Source organism: Erinaceus europaeus, chromosome 17, assembly GCF_950295315.1.
Source record: "Erinaceus europaeus chromosome 17, mEriEur2.1, whole genome shotgun sequence".
NCBI classification, from domain to species: Eukaryota; Metazoa; Chordata; class Mammalia; order Eulipotyphla; family Erinaceidae; genus Erinaceus; species Erinaceus europaeus.
In genome coordinates this window covers 16308187-16333649 of record NC_080178.1, presented here as the reverse complement: position 1 = coordinate 16333649, position 25463 = coordinate 16308187, and the positions used below count along the sequence as shown (strand labels likewise).

The window sequence follows — 25463 nt, the reverse complement described above, 5'->3', positions numbered from 1 at the left end:
GTATGGTCATGGGAAGGAGTGGGCGGAGAGAATAGAAAGAGCCAGAAGGGTTTGGAGACCATTCACAAGCTTGAGACCATTTTGTGGGTCTCTGAGCAATATACAGCCTCATTCATTCATCCCATAAATAGAAACTGAACATCTGCTGGCAGCCTTTTAAGTGAGAATCTGAACATGCCTGGAATGGGCAGTCCCTGGCCTTAACTGAGCACCTACTGTGTGTTCTGCATTGGCTCAGGGCCCATTTAAGCTGGGAGCCTCTTGCCCTCCTCCTTCCAGTGTTGGGGGGGGAGGGTTGTAGCAAGCCAGCCACGCTTCTGATGAGCAGGGGTTACCTGCCCCAGCAAAGGCAGATGGAAGATTTCAGTCATCATTAAGGTTTATTGACCAGTGTGGCTGGAATTTCCCAGAGAGGAAAATTAATCTCACTACCGACAGAGAGCAGACATCCTGCTGGGAATAGTTACATAAATTCTGTTGCTCAAATTAATTAGGATTGTGATTCATTTGTTTAATGAGGAAGGATCTGGTGGCGGCACGAGGCAACCCAGCGGGGCCTCTAGGAAGCCGGCCAGTCCCAGGTGAGTGTGCGGCCTGTGGGCAGACAGGAGAAGCCGGCCAATGGGCAAGAGGGATAAACTGAGGCTGGCGGAGGCAGCCAATCAGAGCGTGGCCCTGGTTTAGGGGGTGGAATAGCGGGGTCTGAGGGGTCTGAGGTCCTGGGGCCAGCCAGAACTCGGGCAAGTCGGGCTGTGGGGCTTGGCAACCCTGAGCCGCTTCATCCGGAGCCATGCATCCTTGTCTTTCTCCCAAGATGGAGAGAAAAGTGCCATTAGCTAGAATCTCCTGAGCAGTACACCCACGCCCATCCATCCGCTCCTTCCCAACCCTCCAAATGCCCGCATGTTTTTCACAGGAGGAAGGATACTTGAGAGAAGCCAAAGGCCTCCTGCCTGATCACACTTCTCTTACCCCCATCTCATAAAGAGGCCTTTTGCTTCTAGCCGGCTCGCCCCTCCCGCCTGCTTACAGCAAACCCACTGGTACCTCCAGGCCAGGGTCTTCCTGAGAGGTAGGAAGGTGCAGGACTAAGCGGTGTCTGTGGAAGTGGAGAGAAGCAGAGCCTCTGCCCAGCTCCAGGGGGCGTCATTCACATTATGATCTCTTTGGGACAAAATAAAGGCATGCTCCTTGGTGGCCCTAGGGAACTGTTACAGTGAAGAGGTGTTTGGAAAGATAGTCAAACAGATTGTTAAGGAAAGGAAAAGTACCTTTAGGCCTTTTTATTTTTCCGATGTTTTTTAATAGGACCGAGGTATTGAGGGTGGTGGGGAAGATGGGAGGGGAGAGACCTGCAGAATTGCTTCGCCACTCATGAAGCTTTCCTCCCTTGCAGGTGAGGACCAGAGACTTGAACTCAGGTCCTTCCACTAGGTAATATGTGTGCTCAGCTGGGTGCCTCTAACCTTTAGGGCTTGCTTCCTCATGCTACCATCTGACAATCCCCCAGGGAGCCTTGTTTCTTTTCTAGTCTTCCTCGTGTTCCCAGTCGACCTCTCTGAGTCTCCTTGACCCTTAAGGTCTACGTCCCCTTGTCCTCAGAAGGTTCCCGTTTTCTGCTCTGAGAAGAACAGGGCTCCCGTGGGATTGTTTTGTGTTGTTTCACCAGAACACTCCTCAGCTCTGGCTTCTGACGATGCTGGGGATTGAGCCTGGGACCTTTGAACCTCGGGTTTAAAAGCCTGTTGTATAAACAGCTGTGGTAATGCACTGACCCCGGAGCTTTTACTCTTACAACTTGCAGTCCTCCCTTCAGCAGCCGGAGAAATCATTTTGAAATGCAAGGGAGCTTGCTACTTCCTGTGTTGAAAAAGGAAAAGAAAAAAGGTTTTCCAGTACACTTGGGTTTTTCCTTCCCTCCTTCCTTATCTTTTTTTTTTCCCTCAGTGCAGTTTTCACTGCTCTCACATTTTCTTCATTCAGATAGACAGAGGAGAGACATCACAGCACTAGCATTATCTCCTGTGCATAGATTCCTTCCAGCCCCTTATAACTTGTTTTAAAATCTATCCCAGGGTTAGTAGAGTACACACTTTACCATGCATGAGAATGAGAATCCGGGTTCAAGCCCCTGGCCACCACTTGAAAGCACCAGGCAGAGGGGAAGCTTCCTGAGTGTTGGAATGATGCTATAGTGTCTCTCCTCTCTTTTTGTCTCTCGCCTATCAAAAAAGGAGGAGAAGGAGAAAGAAGAAAGGAAGGAAGAAAGAGAAAGGAAGGAAGGAAGAGGGAGAGAGAGAGAGAGAGAGAGAGAGATCCACTGGAAGCCTTGAAATCATACAGGCAGGCAATCTCAACAAAAATTCTGGCTGAAAAAATATATATCTTTCCCACCACTGAAGAGGCCTATACAACCTAGCCCTACTTCTCCTTGCCCTCTGCAGCTCCCTCACTCCATTCTTGTGTCCCCTGCAGTCTGAGTGCAGTGAGCTGCTCCCGGCAGGAGGCCTGTGGACAGCATGTGCCTTCCCCTGGAACATTCTCCCCCAGATTTTTGCATGGGTGGACAGCTAACATTTCTTTCTTTGCTTAAAGGTCACCTTCTTGGTGAAACCTTTCCTGACAAACCAGCCTGAAGTAGCCCAGGCCCTCTCCTCAACCGGTCTTATATCTCCACTAGGACATTTTTGTTACTGGCCTTTTTATAGATTTGTTGCTTTATCTCCTCTAGCTTGAACTGAAGCCCTCACGACCCAGAACCTTCCCTGCTGCATCAGTCAGGGCTCAGTAAAGGAAATGGGAACCCACACTGCTCCTTTCAGCAGTGATTGTTCCATGGGAAGAGTTAGTTGGGAGAAGAAGAGAAAAAAATAAATGAAGAGGCACAGGAGTGAGACGTGAGTAATGAACAGGGGAAGCAGTGGGGTTGTGAGAATCTAGGAACTAGAAAAGGAATGCATGATAAGGCACCCCACTTACCACTCAGCTCTGAGGAGGTGCAGGAAGCTCCTTGACAGTGTCCAGCTAAAAGAAAGGGAAGGTAGGAAGGAAGGAAGGAAGGCAGGAAGGAAGGAAGGAGAGAAGGAAGGAAGGAAAGAAGGAAGGAAGGAAGGAAGGAAGGAAGGAAGGAAGGGGAGGGAGGGGAAAGGAAGGTAGGAAGGGAGAGAGGGAGGAAGGAGAGAAAGATGAAGGGAGGAAGAAAGGAAGGGAAGGAGGAAGGAAGGGAGGGGAAGGGAAGGGAAGGGAAGGGAAGGGAAGGGAAGGGAAGGGAAGGGAAGGGAAGGGGAGGGAAGGGAAGGGAAGGGGAGAAAAAAGTTGTCCCTGCCTCCCCCCAACTCCCAGTCTCCCTCTTGTCTGGCAAAAACAGGAAGTCCTATGACAGAAGAAATGCAGTTTCTTTCACCCTTGCTCTGGCAACCCAAAGCTGAGTGTAGAAGAGTGGGTTTGGAGCTGGAGACAGCCGCTAAATGATTAATCCACCAGTCCTTGAGCCCCTTTGCTAGAAACTTCCTTGGCACATAGTAGGTGCTTAGCAAGTGTTTGTCCAAGGAATGACTGAAATGAGTGATACACCAGAGAGTGTTCATAGCTGGGGCTACAAAGATGAAAGACAAGACTCCAACATCCAGCTACCCCGCTGAGTGAAGGCTCAGGTTAAGTGTAATAGCAGAAATGGAGAGAGGAGGGGAAAGACAGAGGGGGAGAGAAAGATAGACACTGGCAGACCTGCTTCACCACTTGTGAGGCAACTCCCCTGCAGGTAGAGAGCCAGGGCTCGAACCGGGATCTTTATGCCGGTCCTTGCATTTTGCACCACCTGAGCTTAACCCACTGCGCTACAGCCCGACTCCCATTCCAAAGACCTTTTATGGGGAGCAGCTGTTTACTGTGAGATGAGCTTGACTAAAAGGGTGCTTAAAATCCCCAAGACTACAAATAGCTGGGGGCCAGCACAGGCCTTGAGGGCCCGGGGCAGAAAGTGTGTGAGTGTGGGGGGGGCTACCTATGGGAGCTGAAGCCAAGCAGTGGGACTGCCACACCCCCTGCAGTCTCTCTCCTCCCACCTGCCAAACCAAACTGGAGCCCATGTCCAGGGCACCCACTGCCTCCTGAGACAGACCACAGAGCAGAATAGGAGAGACCCTATATCAGAGGGGACAAACAGGGAATAAAAGCTCAGAGAATCTCAGTTTCCACCCCACAGTTTTCTTTCAGAAGCCCAAGAGGAAAGGCAGCTCAGTCAAGATTGAGTAGCCAGTTAGCACAATACCATGGGTGTTTCCCCCGGGAGTCAAGGCTCACTACACTAAGGCTGGTCACAAAGGCACAGAGCCCTCATCCTGGAGCTTCAGCTGCACAGCCAGACTTGCCAGAGGATGGCAGTAGGGCCAGGGTGCAGCGGGCACTGCCAGGCAAGACAGCATACCTCCGTGTCTGGGAAGTAGGAGGCACAGGCTTCCTTGTCTCTTACTGACCCACTGCCTGCCCGCTGGCCCCCATCTTCTTCTCCATGTCCTCCTCAGGTCTGGGAGCAGGAGCTCAGCCTTGGGGTTGGCAGGGAGAAGGGAGGAGAGTCTGCTTCCCCGGTAGCCAGCCCTACCTACCGATTCCCTCAAGCTGTTCACTGATCCAGCACAAGATGGTTTAATTGAAGTCATTACAATAAATGGTGCAGAAAAAAACACCCTTCATCTGCCAGGAGCCTCAGAGAACCCAAGGAGGGTGCCAGGAAATCCAGGGATAGACACATTGGTGTTGGAAGACATCTGGCTATAATGGGAAGGGGGCAAAACTGAAGTCAGACAGTCCTGGGTTCAAATTCTCACTCAAGCGGATAGCAGCTGTGTCACCTTAGTCTGTTTCATTTATCTTCCTGAGTATCTGAGTCCTTGTCCAGGAAGGTAGGGACAGCATCACCTGTCTGCCAAGGTCCTACGTCACTCTGCTTACATACCCTACTTTTCCCATGTACTCTGCACTCACCTGACTGGGTCGCTGTGCCTTGCCACACCATGCCTTGTGGGCCACTCCTGAAATACCCTTCCCCTTCTGGGAAGTTCTTGCTCACTTTTCAAGATTCATATCAAGGATCAGTCCCTCCATAAAGACTCCCTCCCCTCACCCCATATCTCTGTCCCATGCATGGCTGTAGCACTTTCTAATTGTGACACACCCATTGGTCATTCAACTCTCACACAACAATCTTTTTCTCCCTCCACCTCCCCCCAACTTCTTTGCCATCTAGCAGGAACTGGATCTTCTCTGTCTCACCCTCACACACCTAACAAGTGTCCAACATCAGAACTGCACTGCAGGGTAGAGAGGCAGGGCAGGTGAAGGGCAGTGAGACGTAGAGCCCAGAGCTGGGCACATAGCAGGCACTGCTAGGTGACAGTCTCACCTGAGTCCCATCCCCGGGGAAGCAGGATAAGGCATCCGGTCATATGTTTCTGTTGGTAGCATGAGACACAGCCCTCTCTGAGCCCAGATCTAGCTGGCTTTCTGCTCAGCTTCATAAACTAGCATCTGACTCCGTTTCAGAGACATAAAGCATCCAGGTCTTGAAATTGTAAAATGCTAGCTTCAAAAGTAATGTAATAATGGACCAAAAATGATATCCTGGTATCTCCAATGTAATCCACAAGAAGCCACAGCTTCTGCCTGGCTGTCTTAGAGTAACCATCTCTCAAAACCCAGACAGCACACTGTGAAAACCCAACTCAGAGGAGAGGCCATGACTTGGTACTTCCTTTGGCAGTGCCAGCCAGGAACCCAGCTGACTGTCAGCATCAAGGATCTGTCACAAGAGTGGATCAGTCTGAGCATCCAGTCCTATCAAGATGGCCCCAGCTCTGGCCATGTGAAGGATCCAAAAATGAACCTACAAGCTGAGCTAAGTCAACCCATGGGACTATAACAGAAAATAGGGACAAGGCCATGTCACACCCTGTAGACTGTACATGATACCATGTACAAAGACCTCAATCCCATGGGAGTCGGGAGGTAGCCAGCAGGTTAAGCACAGGTGGCACAAAGCACAAGGACCAGCTGAAGGATCCTGGTTCGAGCTCCCGGCTCCCCACCTGCAGGGGAATTGCTTCACAGGCGGTGAAACAGGTCTGCAGGTGTCTGTCTTTCTCTCCCCCTCTCTGTATTCCCCTTCTCTCTCCATTTCTCTCTGTCTTATCCAACAATGACGACATCAATAACAACATCAATAATAATAACTACAACAATAAAACAACAAGGGCAGCAAAAGGAAATAAATAAATAAAATAAAAAATAAAAAAGACCTCGATCCCCACTTGCAAGGGAGAAGCTTCATGATCAATGGAACAGTGCTGCAGGTGTCTCCTATCTCTCCCCCTCCATTAAAACAAAAACAAAAAGAAGAAATTGGCTTTAGGGAATGGTAAAGTTGTACAGGAATCAAGTACTAGTGATAACCCTAGTGGCAAAAAAAAAAAATTAAAAGATTATAATAAATTGTTAGTTTTGAATCTAAAGAAAATTGCCCACAATCTTATAGAAAGATCATTTTACTGGTGAGGAACTGGGGCTCATCAATGCCCTATGATTTATCAAAGGTCATGTATTGAGTTAGAGGCAGAGCTTGGTACATTTAACTATTGTCACCTCATGCTACCATCAAAGAAGATAAAGAGAAGTGAGCTATCTGGGACAGCAGCAGAGAGGGAGGGATGAAAGGAACTGGGCTTTATAGAAAGCACCCCAAGCTAATTCTGTTCAGGAAGAAAAAATTCTTAAAGTGTCTATGAATACTTTTTTTTTAATTTTCAAGAAGCATGCTTTGCCTTCTTGGAATATAGAGTTAATTGCTCTGTTTTCTCACCTGGGGTTGGTTTTATTTTTCCTTCCCCTTTGAGATAATTAGCCAGGAGCTTATCTGAGTACATTTGTCATGTCAAGAAAACAATGGCTTCAAAGGAAGGGAAAAGGCCCCAAAAAAGAAGACCGAGTGACAAAGCAAAGCCTCCTAGGGAAATACTCGCATTTCCTGAATGATCTGTCGTCAAAAATGAGTGCACACGCAGGAGGGCAGATGACAGTCTCAGAGCAAGCCTTAGCAGGCCGGCCACCACACCCCACCGCGCTCAGAAAACCTGGATCTGAACCAAACCCGCACACGGGGCCAAAGCAACACCCTTCCCCTCCCCACTCACTGCAGTCTGTTTGGCTAAACTACAGGCCCAAAGGAAAACCTTGGATTTGACCTATTTTCAGCCCCCTTCTTCTTCTAATTTAAGCCATATACATTTTATTAAGATGCAGTCTGTTCAGTATGTTATAATGGAATAACCAGGAGAGCTGCAATTCATTGTAAGGCTAGAACCAAGTCATGCAGGCCTTTGTTTTTGCCAGTTGAGGTGAAGTAAAGGTACTGGTTTCACATTAGGACAGTCCTTTGACCCCATAGCCCCGGATTGTTTCTGGAGCAGAGCTGTGAGAAGCCAGTGCTGTCTGGATATCCTTTGTGATCCTTTCTGTGTCTCAAGGACTATTTTTACTTGGCCTTGTGTTTTAATCTTACTGGTAACCCTACAAAGGAAAATGTTCTTACCTCTTAGTAAGAAGGACACGGCAACTCCAAAAGGAACTCACTCCCAGAGAGCTGAGCTGAAATTCAAAGTTACACCTGTCAGATTCCAAGACCTGCTTTTTCCTGTGCACTGATTCTGTCAGTCATTGATTGCATGTTGATTCAGTGAAGCAACCTCAATGCCTCAGGAGCACTTAATAATGAGCACTTCTCTCCCCCCCCACCCCCCTGCATTCCAGGGTGGTTGACCAGTCAGACCTGACTCACTGACATGCCTAAGCTTTGGTTGACCTTTGAGTGATCTGTGCTGACCTCAGCTGGGAGGGTTAGAGTGACTCAGCTTGCTCCACTTGTATTCATCCCCTCCACTCAGCCAACCTAGGCACGTCATTGTGGCAATGGCAGAGGCATGAGAGAGAGGACAAACCCAACTGATTGCACAAGTCCTTTTCAGACTTCTACTCACAACCATGAGCCCATTGGCCAGAATATAAGTTACGTTGTCGAGCCCTGAAAACGACATTGCAGGTGACTTGACCAAAGGTGTGGGTGCAGATACAGGGAAGGAACTTCTGAAATCAGTCTTAGCACATGGACCTTTGGCACATCATGACTTTCTCTTCCTACACTTTCATAGCCAGATTATTTCTGTTCTGACAGTGGGTTAGGGAGACAGCATAGTGTTTATGCAAAAATGATTCTACTGTCTCAGGCTCTGAGATCCCAGGTAAGTCCTCAGAACACCATAAGCCAGAGCTGAGCACTGTTCTCACAAATAAATCCCATGTCCATTCTGAGGGTGGCTGAGAGCATCCAATTAGGCAATCTCTGTGAAATACTAGAAAAATCAAAAAATTTTCTTTCTGCTAGTGTATTCCAAGTGCACAGGCAAAGTCATGGGGGCTGGGGAAGCTTGGACACTTGAACTACCTTTTAAAGAAACACCTCTAAGGGGCCAGGTGGTGGTGCAGCTGGTTGAGCGCACATGTTACAATGCACAAGGACCCCGGTTCGAGCCCCGGTCCCCACCTGCAAGGGGAAAGCTTTGCAAGTGGTGAAACAAGACTGCAAGTGTCTCTCTGTCTCCTCTCTTCCCCCTCTGTCTGTCTCTATCCAACAAATAAACATTAAAAAAAATTTAAAGAAACACTTCTACACATGCAGAGAAGTTTATGAAAATCTCAGCTCTCATTTCTAGACTCCAAGAGGTTGACCCAAACTCCGGAGGGGAAACACCCCAATCGCTGAAATGATAAAGAAGGGTTGTCAGGAGAGAATCAGTCACGTGGAGAGAAAAACAATAAGTAAATGATGTAATTAAAGTTCCTGGTGAAGAAGATCAAGGAGAGAATGAGTCAGCGGCAAGTTGAAGTGATGAATCAGGCACAATGTCATGTTTCTAGAGTTCCTGTCTATTTTGAGAAAGTCTCATGTCCCAGTTAAAAGAGCACCTTGAGCCTGTGGCAGCAACATCTGGAAGAAAACACGCTTGTAATTGTAATGTCCCCGAAGCACCACCACTAACAGCGGGAGCATGCCGAGCGCCAGGCACAGGACAGGCACTCCACAAAATCTCATGAGCTGCGACATTCCTTCAAAAGTATTCAAGGGGATTTTATTTATTTATTTATTTTTGCAAAAGAGCCTGCTGTGCTGTGTGCCATTAGACTGTCAAAACGTGGCTGCGGTTTCAGTGCAAGATGATAGTGATTGCTCTGCTCAACAGACAAGGAAACTGAGGCTCACCAGAGCCCTCTGCTGATTGGACAAGGCTAGTAGCAGATCTGTGGCAGGTGGCTCATGGGTAAGGCACATGCTTTGCAAACCCAAGGCCCAGTATTGTATATGGCCAGAATGGTGCCTCTTCTCTCCCTTTCAAGACATTAGTTAAATATACTTGTCTGTGTGTTTGTTTTAAACATATCATTTATTATGGAGAAGATCAAAATGAAGACTTTTTTTTTTTCTTACCGGAGTACTGCTAAGCTCTGGTTTATGGTGGTGTTGAGATTGAACCTGGGAACTCAGCACCTCAGGCGTGAAAGCCTTTTTGCATAACCACTGTGCCAATTCCCCAGCCCTGTTTTCGGTTTTTTGTGGGGGGAGTTTATTGTTGTCATTTCTGTTCATTTGCTTGCTTTTGTTGTTGTCTACTTGCTTGCTTTTTAAGGCAGGACTCATAGGTGTTTTCTCCCAGACTCACAGAGAAACTTCTCCCTTACTACATGTAACTGTTTTCAGATTTTTTTTTTGAAGTCTGCAAGAAAAAACATGTAACGTGTATTGAACTGTACGCTGTCAAACATGACAGCTCATTTAATCCTCACAACACACTGAAAGGTCACTGTGTGAATGACTCCATTTTACAGATAAAGGAAGATTGAAGCCTGGAGGTTTAAGTCTCTTGCGAGAGGTCTCTCAGCCCATAAATGGTGAGCTAGTGGTTCTCACTCAGGTCTGTGAAGCTACATGGCAAATTCCACACTGTTTTGTTCTATTTTTTCCAAACTAGGCTGTCATCCAAGTTACAACCTGGAGAATTCAAAGCCATTGTCTGGGTAAATGTTCACACACAGGCTTTGTGACCTATATTTCCCCCTCCACTTTGCCTCCTCCTGGCCCCACAGACACGACTCGAGGTGGAGGGGCAAGTGACACTGGTTCAGGAAGCCTGGGCCTTGACCCTGAGCTGCTGACTGCGCATCTGATATTTATAGCAACTTAGAGTCAAGTACCCAGGCAAGTGTGTTCTGGATTGTTGCAGATGTCCTCAGGGGGAAAGAAAACATTTCCATGAAAAATTGTGTGGGATGCTTAACTGATGGAGTATCAAACATGAAAGGACAATTCAATGGGCTTGCATCCTGGTTAAAAAATAATAATAATGATGAAATGATGGCCCAATAGTCCCTGTGGATAACATTCTCCAAACACATGAGAGAGGCCACCTCGGTGGTTGAATGTATATAGTGTCACCCTACACTTCAACTGTTTATGCATTTACCTCTTGATTTAGGTCAGCCTAGTTCCACAAAGGATTTGAGGTGATTGTCTACATGTGATGTCTATATTTTATTGATTACATTAGTTTACAACCTTTTTTATTCTTCCCTGTGTCACTGCCCCTCCACAATGACCCTGACTTGGCCAGAGGAGCAGCAGCAAATTTGGTTCAAATCCAGCTTGTAAAAGCAGGCAGAAGAGAGCCAAGTCATCCAGCCAAGGTCATACCAGACCAGCTCAGCTGGTCAGTTTGCCAGCAACCACAAAGCCCAACTGACAACAGCAGATCTGATGGAGAACATAAGACCCATCAAGTTTCCAGATCAGCAGAAAGACCCACAGACCCATGAGAAAGAAAAGATCATTATTGGGCCAGATGGTGGTACAGCTGGTTGAATATACTTGTTACAATGTGCAAGGACCCTGGTTCAAGCCCCTGGACCCCACCTGCAGGAGGAAAGCTTTGCAAGTGGTGAAGCAGTGTTGCAGGTGTCTCTCTGTCTCTCTCCCTATCACCCCCTTCCCTCTCAATTTCTGGCTGTTTCTATCCAATAAATAAATAAAGATAATTTTATAAAAAGAAAGAAATAAAAGATCATTGTTTAAAACCACTAGGTTCCAGGATGCTTTCCTCCATAGTAATAAATAACTGATACCAAGACTTATATTGTTTTAGAAAAACTATTAATTAACCAGTGAACATATAGTGGGGGCTCACTGTCATTGTTTCTGGGAAACACAAACAAACATTAAAATGTAAGACATGGTCTCTGCCTGCTTGAAACTTGTGGCAAGACAGACAAAGGAAAAAGTCAGCAAGATCTTCTTAAACTAGGTGGCAACTGTTCAGATGTCTGTTCTCTTCACATGACCAGGTTCAAATGTCTGTTTCCTCTTGAGTCATGTCCTTCCTCCATCTTCTCACCACATTCAACTGTTCACTTCTGCCTCCTCAGGGGTTTTCAGATCTTCAATTAAAGCTCTTCCAGTATTCTCGTCATGTTGTGGTTGAGGTTACAGGTGAATAATCTCTCTCCTGAGTCTCAAAATTTGACTTCCACCTTCTGGCACCATGACTGAAATGAACATGTCCAATCTTGATAAATATCTGCTGGATAAATGGCTGGATAGATGGATAGATGGATAGATGGATAGATGGATGTTGTAAGAATTTAGTATAACCATTCTCAGTATAGTCAAGGAAGGTTTCATGAAGGAAACATTAATGAAGATGATCATATGGGTCCCACAATCCCAGAAGAAACCATAAACTCCATGAGCAGATTTCAGAATTCATGAACTTAGATATATCTTTTCACTGTTCCCTAACTAAATTTAGCATTTCCTTGCATTATAAGTGTAAGCTACAAACCATAGAAGTAGATACAACAGATATTTTCCTAGAATATCCACTACTGCAGATAAATCTCCAGATATTATCGACACTCATCACCATTATGAAATGTTACTGGTCCCCCCTGTGAGGATCTACAATGGTAGAGACTGCCCCATTCTCCAAAGGGAAGTCGGGTCAGCATACTCTACTGCTCAAGAAAGATGGGTCCTGAAATGAGTGCAGCCTAGAATATTTTTAGCCATGACCACAGAATGTGAGCTCATGTTGTATGCTTTACATTGGGTTGTTCTAGCTCTCCCCCTGCCAAGAAAATTGGTTCAGTCCTTCTAGTTTCACGGGCCTGCTTGTCCCCGCCCCAAGGAACCCCGAGAGAGTTCCAGAGTTCCAGAGTTCCAGAGTTCTTGGCACCGCCATGTGAGAAAGAGGCAGGAGAGTTTTGTTTGGTGATTAGTTTGGGTTAGTTTATGAATCGTTGTTTCTGAATAAAGAAATACAGCTTCCCTGCCCAGCCGTGTGTCCTTGAGTCTCTGTCTACCGCCGCGACGCTAGCCCGGCCTGCTGGAGCCCCCGAATCTTAACAACAAGCTCAGACCTACAGGGATCCAGGCGTTACACATACTCCTGCGCAGAATGTAGGCCCCAGATCAAATAGATGGGGTTTATAGTTAACAATAATTATATAGTTTTCCCATATTGGGAGCTACTCTCTTCCCTGATCCAGCTTTCTAGTCCTGTTCCCAACTCTGACACCATCTCCCCATACAATACCTTTGGTCCACCTGCACATCAACTGTTGGGCTCAGGCAAAAATTAGTAAAGTCATGAGCCCCTTGGAATATACCTAAAATGGATCTACTAGCTTTTTTCAAAATTGGGGACCCCAAATATCATCTGCTATATTCTTGCCTTTAGGTTGTTGATTATTTAACAATTTGTTCTGCTTTATATGTTAATGCTTTTTCAGCCACCAGGTTCCAGATGCTACCATGACACCAACCTGACTTTCCTGGGCAGAACGCCCTGCACACTGGGAAAAGAGAGTGCAGAAGGTGGAAGGTCTGGCTTCTGTAATTGCTTCCCTGATGAACATGGGCATTGGCAGGCCAATCCATACTCCCAGCCTGTCCCTTTCCCTAGTGGGGCAGGGCTCTGGGGAGGCAGGGCTCCAGTACACATTAGTGGGGTTGTCTGCCCAGGGAAGTCCAGTTGGTATCATGGTAGCATCTGGAAACTGGTGGCTGAAAAAGCATTAAGATAAAAAGCAGAACAAATTGTTTACTAATCATGAACCTAAAAGCAAGAATATAGTAGATGAGATTTGGGGTCTCCATTTTGGAAAAGTCTAGTAGGTCTATTTTAGGTATATTCCATGACTTTACTAGTTTTTGCCTGAGCCCGACATCTAATATGCAGGTGGACCCAAGTTATTGTCTGGGGAGATGGTGTCATAGTTGGAAACTCATGGTATTATATACGTTCAATCCAAGTGTACCACCACCTACCCCCCTTAGCTATGTATTTTAAATTGCCTTTTTTAAGTCATTTTTATTTTTTATTTTATTATATTTACTTATTTTCCCTTTTGTTACCCTTGTTGTTTTTCATTGTTGTCCTAGTTATTATTGTTGTAGTTATTATTGATGTCTGTCATCGTTGTTAGATAGGACAAAGAGAAATGGAGAGAGGAAGTTAAGACAGAGGGGAAGAGAAAGACACCTGCAGTCCTGCTTCACCACCTGTGAAGTAACTCCCCTGCAGGTGAGGAGCTGGGGGCTTGAACCCTGATCCTTATCCCGGTCCTTGTGCTTCATGCCACATGTGCTTAACCCACCGCACTACCGCCCGACTCCCTAAATTGCCTTTTTAATCACATTTTTGAGAGGGGCTCTATAGATCTCAACAGACCCCCTTAAGAGCAGCTAAAATCCCTTTCCACTTTGGAGAATAAGCAGCAACAAAGAAAGACAGAGGTGAGGACAAATATGAAGAGATGGTGGGCAGGATAGAGCAGTTACCCCTCTCCACACTTGAGGAGATGGCCTCCTAGACAAGATTAAGAAAAAAGGCTTAAAGTAGAGAGACTTTTTTTTTTAGCATAGCGGTGTAGCAGAGAAATGAGGGAAGCACTGAATTATCTTAGACATGCTCTAAGAATGTGGGGAATTTTAAGTTCTTAGGGCCTGACAGCTCCCCTGCAGGGTGGAGCTGGGACTCTAAAACAGGACTGCACTGTGAAGCTCATGAAGCCACTCCACCCTCCATGTGCATGCTCTCACTAAGCTGCTACCAAGAAGAGGCCACCGCCAGCCCCCTGGAGACAGGTTTTCCCAGTAGAGATAAGGCCACACACTGTTTGGGATGCAGGGCGTGGCAAGGAGAACTGACTCATTGGGACAAAGAATGCCTTGCACCAGTCTTGGACATTGAAGACATAATTGGCTAAGACTCTTAAAAAAAAAATGTGTCTATGATGGTGTGTCCTCCCAGATATTACAGGAACAACAGCAGAGTGACCACATGTTTGAGGACAACACAGAGGTCACAGTGATTAGATCAGAGGGTTGAATGCTGGCTCAAGAAATAAAGCTGGGGTGGGGGTGGGTGGAGAGTGAGAGGGAAGAGACAAAAAGCAGAGAAGTGAAGCACAACTAGATTTTCAAATGCCTCCGATGAAGAGGAGCAAATGGGGGGAGGGGGGTACAGATGGCAAGGACTGTCTTCCAGGTGGAGAGACTGGGAGGCCACCTCAGAGAAAATGCCCAGGAATCCTCTGGAGACACAAGAACAGAACTCCAGGGAGAGACTGGAACAGAATGAGGAGAGAGCGCTAAAGGGGGAAATGCAAATAAGGATGATCAATAAGATTCCTGAGAATAAAGAGAAAGTAGTGGCCCGGGAGGTGGTTCCACTGGTTAAGCTCATGCTCAGCAAGCCTGAGGCCAGAAGTTCTATTCCCCAGCGCCACATACACTAGAGTGATACTTAGGTCTCCCTCTCATAAGATAAAGAAATGATTTGTTGTTTGTTTGTTTTCCTGGAGCACAGCTCAGCTCTAGCTTACGGTGATGCCAGGGACTAAACCTGAGACATGGGAGCCCCAGGTATGAAAATCCTTTGTATAACTACTATGCTTTCATCCTGGGGCAAATAAATGTTTTGTTTCATTTTGGTTTTTTGTTTTTTGCCCCCAGGGTTATCGGTGGGGTTTGGTGCCTACACTACGAATCCACTGCTCTTGGCGGCCATCTTTTTTTCATTGTTGTTGGTGTTGTTGTTTCTGTTGTTATTGTTGTTGCTGTTGTTGTCGTTGTTAGATATGACAGAGAGAAGAGAGGAAGACAGAGAGGGGAGAGAGAAGGACACCTGCAGACCTGCTTCACAACTTGTGAGGTGACCCCCCCCCCCCCGCAGGTGGAGAGTTTGGGACTTGAACCTGTGTTGTATACTTTACATTGGTTTGTTCTAGCTCTCCCCCTGCCAAGAAAATTGGTTCAGTCCTGCTAGTTTCGCGGGCCCGCTTGTCCCCGCCCCAAGGAACCCCGAGAGAGTTCCAGAGTTCCAGAGTTTGAGAGTTCTTGGCGCCACCATGTGAGAAGGAGGCAGGAGAGTTTTGTTTGGTGATTAGTTTGGGTTAGTTTATGAATCGTTGTTCCTGAATAAAGAAATACAGCTTCCCTGCCCAGCCGTGTGTCCCCTAGTCTCTGTCTACCGCCACGACGCTAGCCCGGCCTGCTGGAGCCCCTGAATTTTAACAACAAACCTGGATCCTTGCACCTCACATTATGTGCGCTTAATCCAGTGCACTACTGCCTGGCCCCCTCATTTTGTTTTGTTTAAGATTCATTTACTTTCAAGAGAAACCAGAATACTTCTCAACTCTGGCACATGAAAGCCTGGGACACTTCCACTTCAGTTATCTCCTTGACCCAATAAACATTATTAAAATAACTAACAGGATAGGAAAGAACCAGACCTTAAGAAATAATCACAGAATTTGGAGCTAGACAGTAGTGTACCCAGTTGAATTCACACATTACTATGAGTAAGGACCCAGGTCAAGTCCCCGTCTCTACCTGGAGAGGGAAGCTTCACCAGCAGTGCTGCAGATGTCTCTCTTCCTCCCTCCCTCTCTATATCCCCCACCCCCCACGTCCCCACTCAATTATTCTCTGTCTTGTCGAATAAAAGAACAGGAAATAAAGGAAATGATCACAGAACCAAGAGTCAAGACAAAGAAGTAGAAAAAATGATAATAGAAGGAGACTCCTTTTGTGGCTAGAAGCCAAAGGAGGGGAACATTTCAAGAAGGGAGTTGAATGCAGTCTGAAGGCACTTTCTTATTTTTTTTTTTTAAATAATTTATTTCTTTATTGGGGAATTAATGTTTTACATTCAACAGTAAATACAATAGTTTGTACATGCATAAGCTCTGTGGATGTGGTCAGTGGGAGGTGGCGGTTCCCACAGCAAGTGTGGATGGAGGCATGGCGCCTCCCAGGAGCTGGCGGGTAGACCGGAGCAGAAGGCAGGAGAGAGGACTGGAGCCAGTGAGAGTTCGGGAGGGAAGCTAGGGCATAGGCAGGGCAAGCACTGCTAATTAAGTTCTCTTCTCCCAAAATGATCCTGGCTTTCATTAGTGAAAGGAGGCAACTGCAAATCCGGGGTGTCTAAAGGTCATGTCAGAATCATGGAAACCTCAAGTTGACTCTGTTCCCACTTAAATAAATTTCTTCTTTCGAAACCAGGCAAAGCCACGGAAACCTTCCCAACCCAGTTCCCAAAATGGAATGACTCAGAGGCCCCTGAAAATGTGCAGATGCTCTGAACTGTGCTAATAATATAGGACTTGCCCACACACAGAGCCCATGGCCAGAGCTTCTGGGGGGCTGTAAGGAAGGGGTTCAGGAAGTGGGGTGCAGGTAACAACTGCTGACACCCGACGTCCTACAGCAGAAATGAAACTGTGTGCTGGGCACTGTTCCTCTATTATCGTAGTCCTTGACCACATCCCAGTCAAGTTTTTCTCTCTCATGTTTTCCCCATTGTCCCACAAGGAAACAGGTTAAAAGAAATGAAGTGACTTGCCTGGCGCCATCAGCCCAGGAACGGTGGAGCTCGTGTTGGGACCCAGGTGTATCTGTCTCCACATCCCAATCTGATCCCATCCCACCGCTGAACTCTACCAAGTCCACCCTAGACCCATAAATGAAAGGTGGGGGGGGGGCCAAAGTGAGGATCATTGTCACCTGTGACTGCCAGAAGCTACCCATTCCATTTTTTTTATTTATTTAGGGCTGGGAGATAGCCTAATGGTTATGCAAAAAGATCTTTATAACTGAAACACCAAAAGTCCCAGTTTCACTCCCCAGAACCACCATAAGCCAGAGCTGAGTAGTGCCCTGGTGGGGGGGAGTTATATTTGTTTTTATCTTTTTTTAATTTATTAACACTGATTTTACAATATTAAAAGATTTTAGGATTATAGTTCACATCTATAGCAGTGTGTCTATTTCTTAATAATAATGCCACTTGCCCAATTTAATACTGTCTAGTTTTTGTTTAACTTAACCAAATGGTTAAAGATGCATTCACTTATTTCCCCAGAACCCCTCCTGTGTTGGAGTTCCCTGATCAAGTTGCTCCCAGTAGGAAAAAGTCAGAATGACTGGCATGATCTGGAAGTCTTTGGGGAAGCAGAACATGAGTCAACTCTGTCTTTTAGGAATTGTTGTTGTTTTAGCCAAAGAATAAGTAGTCAATCTTCTGAAAAGCCAAGTATTTCTAAAAGGTCTATGACTGAACACAGCAGTCTCTTTCCCCAACCCACCTCAGCTACCTCACCATGAAACTAGCTCTTCTGTTGTTGACCTACTGTTGGTTTCTTTTCTCTTTTCTTTTTAATTAATTAATTCATTTATTTATTTATGAAAGAGAGATACAGGGACCTAATGGTGGCACACCTGGTTGAGCCCATGTGTTACGATGCTCAAAGACCAAGGTTCAAACCCCGAGTCCCCACCTGCAAGGAGAAAGTTTCACAAGTGGTGAAGCAGGTCTGCAGGTGCCTGTCTTTCCCTCTGTCTTCCCTCCCCTCTCAATTTCTGTCTTATCAGAAAAAAAAAAAAAAACTAGCCATAGGAGCAGTGGATTCATTGTGCCAGCAATAACCCTAGCAAAAAAAAACTAAATTTAAAAATTTTAAATTGAAAAAAAGAGGGGGGTCAGGCAGTTGCACAGCGGGTTAAGTACACATGGCGCAAAGTTCTGGGACTGGCATAAGGATCCCGGTTCGAGCCCTCAGCTCCCCACCTGCGGGGTGGTTGCTTCACAAGAGGTGAAGCAGGTCTGCAGGTGTTTATCTTTCACCCTCTCTGTCTTCCCCCTCCTCTCTCCATTTCTCTCTGTCCTACCCAACAACAGCTATGGTAATAATAATAATAACAACAACGATAAACAACAACGGCAACAAAAGAGAAAAAATAACCTCCAGGAGCAGTGGCTTCATAGTGTGGGCACCAAGCCCGAGCAATAACCCTGGAGGCACAAAAAAAAAAAAAAAAAAAGACAAGGAGATACAGAAAAAGAAAGATACAAAAATACCAGAGCACTGCTTAGCTCTGGCTTATGGTGGCATCATCTAAGTTCATTTCCCACGTCTACGCTCGACCGGACCTGCCAATATACGCAGATATCTTCGCCCACCCTGTCCAACGCTTGACGTCTCGTCACCCAATCTGGTCCCCTACGCCTACACTGAACTTCTCTGTTCCAGACTCTTGGAAACAGAGTTGGCAGTCAGCTGAGGTCAAGAACAAACACCTCATCACAGACCCCTGCAAGCGTCAACCCGACTTTGACCTAGCACGTTGTGATTGGGCCCTCCTCAATCGCTATCGAACAGGCCATGGCCGGCGCGCCGCTATGTTCCATGGCTGGGGAGCCAGAGACGACCCGAACTGCCCCTGCGGCTCCAGACAGACTATGACCCACATAGTCAACGACTGCCACCTCTCCAGATTCAAAGGAGGTCTCGAAACTTTACATCAGGCTCAACCTGACGCTGTTGACTGGCTACGGAAGAAGGGCAAACGCTAGAAAAAGAAGATGGTGGTGCTGGGGATTGAACTTGGGGCCTCAGAGTCTCAGGCATGAAAATTGTTTGTTTTTCTGTATAACCATTATGCTGTCTCCGCAGCCCATGCTGGTTGGTTTCTAAAGAAACACTCATTCTCCAGTCTCCTGAGTCTTAGATTTCCATGTCTTTCTATGCTGGATTTTTTTTTTCCCCACTGACTCTTCTCTCTCCCAGTGCTCCACAAGTACTCATATCTCCATATTCTCATTCCTTATTCTACGTTTTTGTTATTATAACCATGTAAATAGATTTTATTCCTGAGCCAAGTTGTGGACTATGACCCTTGTTTCTTTCTTTTTTGTTTTCCCAATTAATAATTGCCTCATTGTTTTCATCAACTTATGTTTGTTGTTTTTAAAAACAATTGACTAAATCTTTCCATGCCCCTGTTATAATTTTCCACATGGCAAAACTTGTCAGATAATTTGTCAGTCTCATTTGTCCTCCAGAGGACAAAATCTTCACCCCCTAGAACTTGCTGACTTCCTGCTGACGAGGTCTGGTTATTCTCTAGGCCAAGGCCTGGCTCCTCCTAGCATCCCCTTAGCTGGCATTCTCCCTGGCAACCTCTGCCCCACACTGGGCTCTCCTTTGCTCACTCAACTTTCTGGCTCCCTGGTGATATCTGAGCACATCCTTCAGGAGTTTCCTGAGACAAAGCACAGGGGAAAGCAAGTGAATTGAAACACTGTGTCTAGAAAGTTCTCCCATCCTCATGTTTAGATGGGAGTCTGTTGTATGCTTTACATTGGGTTCTAGTTCTCCCCCGCCAAGAGAATTAGATCAGTCCTGTTAATTTCGCGGGCCCGCTTGGCCCCGCCCCTAGGAAACCCACCAGAGTTCCAGAGTGACAGAGTTCCAGAGTTCCTGAGTTCTAGAGTAAGAGAGAGTTCCACAGTTGAAGAGTTTCAGAGTTCCAGAGTTAGAGGGTTCTTGAGTTGCAGAGTAAGAGAGAGTGCTTGCGCCGCTGCAAAGAGACTGCAGAGTTCTGTTTGGTGATTAGTTTGTCTTAGTTTATGAATCGTTGTTCCTGAATAAAGAAATACAGCTTCCCTGCCCAGCCATTGTCTCCGCGTCTCTGTTACCCGCCCGTGAAGCTAGCCCACCCGGCAAGAGCCTTACGAATTTTAACAACAGGAGTCTGATTGGTGTGGGATGCTAGGCGGAAAAACATCTTCAATTAGAGCATCTAAAGGCACTGGTTCCATCGTCTTCAAACATCTAATGTCCCCATTGAGAAGTCAGATGGCATTACTATTCCCTAGACTTTGTGCACAGGACTGGCACCAGGGAGAGGCAATGAAACATTCACTCTGGTGTAAAGTAGTGGCCAAGATATATAGTTCACCATACATATATTTTAATGTATTTCTTTCATTTGTATGAGCAGCTCTGGCATATGGTGGTACAGGGGATCAAACCTGGGGCCTCAGGCAGGTAAGTCCTGTGCTCTACCACTAAACTATTTTCCTCATCATTTTGTAGATACCTTTAAAAATCAAAATGCTTGCAAAAAAAAAGTATGATGATCTTAGATGCAGGAAACCCAGGTTACCACCTCTGGATCCCAGCCCTGTCAGATCTTTACTTTAAATGTTCCCTCATGGATTATTTTGCCTCCTTTTTTTTTTTTCTTTTTAATGGTGGGCTAATATATCTTCATGACCGAGTCATTCTTTAAATTCTGCACACAAAGCAAGTTCCTTGCTCACTTCTTCCTAATCCCAGCTCCAGGAATTTTGAAGAACTACTCTTTATCTCTAACATCTGAAATATAATGAGTTTGGAGGGGTTTTGTTATTTGTTTTTGTTTTCTCATTCACTGCATTGGACACTCAGTGGAACCACATATCATTTAATTCTGGGAAATGTTCTTTTATTACTTTCTTGTCATTGCTTCCTTTATTTAAGGAACTCCTATTAACTGGATGATGGGTTCCACTCCCCCCATCATACCCACAGTTTGATCCCTGAGTTTCTTATGCTTTCTCCCCGTCTCCTCCCTAGCCCATCTCTGCTCTTTCTGTATATTGTCAGATAGTTTTCACTAACGTTCTATTCCAACTTTTGGTTGTTGTTGTGGTGGTGGTGGAAGTGGTCTTGTTATGAGTTTTACTTCCAAGGTTTCTTTCTTGTTCTCTGATGGGGGTGGAAATAACTCTCAGTTGATCTGCAGATGCACACACCCCTGCGTTTAGTAAGACTCCTTATGATTCCCTTACCTGTATATGGACCCCAAACAGTAGCACCTCTAGTCTGTCATGGGAGAGAGAGGGACAGTCAGTCACCTGGCTGTACAGGATGGAGTTTTACCTCCTCCTTACACAGACTTTCGAGCTAACCCCTGGTATCATCCCCATCTTTCTCCCATTTCCTGGATGCCTGCTGCTTCTCTGAGTTGTTGTAGAGGAAATCCATTTTCTTCTCCTCACTTCCTTCCCCTACCCATAAATACAGAGGTTTGATCACCCTTCTCTCTGCTAAGTCATTCGCTCTTCCTCCTCCTCTGGCTGTTTTCCCTGCCAAGTACTGAGACTTGGAAGCATAGAAACCTTCTAGACTCATCTAAGTCAGAATATGAGCTTTTGTTCCTGAGTTCCTGATGGAATCTGCAGTTTGGGAGGAGAATGGAATAGAAGCATATTTTTGGACCATCTTGGAGCATCTCAAGCTAAGTTGCAAAGGTCGGCTAGGAGTTGACCAGGTAAATGAAGCAGGGCACGGAATATCTTGTCAGCAGAAACTGTGTATTCACAAGCATAAGGAATCAAAGAGAACAGCCTGCAGTTGGTGTGACTGTAAGCAAAGTTTAAGGCAGAGGCAGCTGAACAGACAAGGAGGAAGTGGGTCATGCAGGGTCCTGGGTATGCCTAGAATTTGGTCCTTGACCCTGGAAAATGGAGGATAGATGCAGGAGAGTTGCATGGGCAGATCTGCCTCTGAAAGCGATGTGACCTGTGAGCCGAGGGACAAGAGACACTCCAGGGAGGAGAGACATTCACTGTGGATATGACAGTGGCTTCCAGGTGGGAACTGGAAAGAAGGGGAAAGCAATAAGGGAGAAATAAACATGAAAACCACCCAAAGGTGAGGTCAACAGAACTTGTGACTAATAGGAATGGGGCACAGGGCAGAGTGGAGTCTCTGACTTGGACCACAGAGCAGGCAGCAAGAAATGCTGAAGGAAAAGAAGTAAGAAGCCTGTATTTGCACTTATATTATGTTCCTCTAAATCCCACTCTCTGAGAAGCCCACACTGGCAGTATATAGTCGAAGATCATGTCTACATCGCATTTAGGGATCCTGTGCCTTTTTCTTCTCTCAGCACTACTTTCCAAGTGTCAACAGAATTCTCAGATGTCCTTCTCTAATATGGTCAAAGAATAGTTCATCATGATAATAAGTGCAGGGAGTTCCGCCTCTAAAGATAACTACTGAACTCAAGATGCTCTTGGGAGGGCCTGTCAGTGGTCTCTGTGGCCCAGGCCTCCTCTTTCCTCCACGGCTGAGGATCCCAGAGACCCAGGCCAACAGTGTCCACTCCATCTGCCCTTCCACCTAAAATGGGGATGTTGAGGAGAGAGTTCTCCCACACAACCCCTGTAGCTCATCAATCTCCTGATCCACCCCTGGTGCTTTCCACCCCACCCTCAGATCACCAGGCAATTGTGACAGTTCTAGGCTTGGAAGGAGCAAGCCCCTACCCTTCCCTCACCGACCATTGTCCCTGTGTTGCGGCCATGTCGTTTTCCATTGCATCCTCCCCAGAAACAGCCCCACTCAGCTCTCCTCTCAGAAAGGTACCAAGGCCAGTGAGTCAGGTGGCATCAAGATCATCCCAAGCCAAGGAACACTGGTACTGTGACTGGGGAGCAGAGGTCACATGGCAGGATTGAAGGAAGAGGTGTAGTCCAGGGGTTGTTATGGCAACCAGGGTTCCCAAGATGGAGGGAAGGGAAAAGGTGGCCCAGCTTGAGAGTTGCCATAGCAACTGAGATCCTTAAGGCCACCTTCAAAGACAGAAGCCACACACTCCCTGCCTGAAGAGAAGCAGACAGGATGCCTCAGGAGTCTTCACAGTCCAGAGAGCCGCATGAAGCAGGTCTTAGTTCCCTGGTCCCAAGATTGAATTCACAATCATTTTAGGGACAGGAGGGCTTCCATTTTTCTTTGAGACAAGGGTTGAGGGTTTGACAACCCTTCCATTCATTCAAGAATCACGTACGAAGCAGCAGGGGAAGTGGTGGAGCACAGGACTGGCACATGTGAGGTTCCCCGAGGACACATATGCCAGAGAGATGCTCTAGTTTTCTCCTTGTCATCAAAGAAACAAAATATGTTTAAGAAATAATACGGACTGGGGAGATAGGATCATTGTTATGCAGAAAGACTTTCATGCCTGAGGCTCCAGGGTCCCAGGTTCAATCCCTAGCACCACCCTAAGCCAGAACTAAGCAGTGCTATGGCAATAAATAAATAAATAAATAAATAAATAACAAAAATTAAAAGTTATCCTTGAGGGCAGGTGGTGGCGCAACTGGTTGAGCACATGTATTACAATGCACAAGGACCCAGGTTCGAGCCCCCGGCCCCCACCTGCAGGGGGAAAGCTTTACATGTGGTGAAGCAGAGCTGCAGGTGTCTCTCTGTCTCTCTCTATCACTCCCTTCCTCTTGATTTCTGGTTGTCTCTATCCAATAAATAAAGATAATAATAAATTTAAAAAATGTTTAAAGTTATCCTCAACACTGATTGGGTCTACTGTGTGCCAGGAACCCCAAGTAGCTGATATTACATAGTTGGGGTTGGTAAGACCCGGGCCACATTCTCCAGTGAGGAAGACAGACTTCAAGCCAAGACTGTCGCTGCAAGAAGAGGAGTCGCCAAGCCTTTGAAGACATCTGGACGGTCTCTTCTCACATCCTATGCACCCACGCCCTATGATCCAGGAGCCCCACTTCCTAGGCTCTGCTGACAGAAACCTGTAGTGGTAAAGACTGAGAAACTGTGGTGTGGCTTTCAGCAGGAAAGCAGCAGTGGATCCAGGTGAGAACCCCAACACTGCATGAGAGCAGCAAAAGAGAAGGGGAAAAAGGGAGGGGGGCCTCAGCTGCTGCCTTTCAACCTTGTCCACCTCTGCTTCCGGCTGTAGCGGCTCCCGTTCCTGATGCAGCTCGCTCCCCTTCCTCCCCACCCCACCCCCGCCCCCACAACAGATCCCTCGTGGCTTTAGTCACTGCAGCCGCCTGGCTCTTCGGAACCAAGAACGCACCTAGCCTTGTTCTTGCTGCTCGGCATGCCAGTGCTTCCTCCACGAATTTGAAAGACCTAGTCAGTGACCTGATATCTAAAGACCAGGCCAGAAGTAAGGCTTTCAGGCAGCAACATGGCAAGACAGTGGTGGGCCGGATCACTGTGGACATGATGTGTGGTGGCATGTGAGGCATGAAGGGATTGGTACATGAAACATCAGTTCTTGATCCTGATGAGGGTACCCGATTTAGAGGCTACAGTATCCCTTAATGCCAGAAACTGCTGCCCAGGGCCAAGGGTGGAGAAAAGCCCCTGCCTGAGGGATTATTTTGGCTGCTGGTAACTGGAAAATTCCCCACAGAGGAACAGGTATCTTGGCTCTCAAAGGAATGGGCAAAGAGAGCAGCTCTGCCTTCCCATGTGGTCACTATGCTGGACAATTTTCCCAACAATCTACACCCCAGGTCTCAGCTCAGTGCAGCCATCACAGCCCTTAACAGTGAGAGTAACTTTGCCTGAGCATCTGCAGAAGGTATCAATGAACAAGTATTGGGAGTTGATATATGAAGACTGCATGGATCTGACTGCAAAGCTACCTTGTGTTGCAGCAAAGATCTACCGGAACCTCTACTGGGAGGCCAGCAGTATTGGGGCCACAGACTCTAAGCTGGACTGGTCCCACAACTCCACCGACATGCTAGGCTACACTGATGTTGAGTTCACTGAGCTCATGCACTTGTAACTCTCCATCCACAGTGACCACGACGGTGGTAAGTAAATGCCCATAGCAGCCACCAGGTGGGAAGTACTCTTTCAGACACCTGCCTGTCCTTTGTGGCATCCATGAATGGGTTGGCATGGTCCCTGCATGGACTGGCAAGTCAGGAAGTATTTGTTTGGCTGACACACTTACAGAAGGAAGTTGGCAAAGACGTTTCAGATGAGAAGCTGCGACATTATATCTGGAACACATTTAACTCAGGATGGGTCGTCCCAGGCTATGGCCATGCAGTCAGTACAAAGGAAGACTGACCCATGGTGTACCTGTCAGTGAGAATTTGCTCTGAAACACCTGCCGCACAATCCCATGGTTAAGCCGGTTACTCGGCTGTATCAGATTTTGCCCAATGTCCTCAGACTGGGAGTATGGACCG

General features: G+C 46.7%; 1 long non-coding RNA gene and 1 pseudogene across 2 annotated transcripts; one reads left to right on the top strand and one right to left on the bottom strand.

Annotated features, from left to right (window-relative positions):
- Positions 1-304: 304 nt before the first annotated feature.
- On the bottom strand, positions 305-7709 carry LOC132534039 (uncharacterized). 2 transcript variants are annotated; one of them, XR_009545753.1, is made up of 4 exons: positions 7583-7709; positions 2980-3024; positions 1031-1860; positions 305-806 (listed from the first exon to the last, which is right to left on the bottom strand). It is a non-coding gene; the product is annotated as an uncharacterized LOC132534039 (long non-coding RNA). The 2 variants fall into 2 exon arrangements; XR_009545752.1 differs by lacking the exon at positions 2980-3024.
- Positions 7710-24280: 16571 nt separating this feature from the next.
- Positions 24281-25077, top strand: LOC103110018 (citrate synthase, mitochondrial-like; annotated as a pseudogene).
- Positions 25078-25463: the final 386 nt, after the last annotated feature.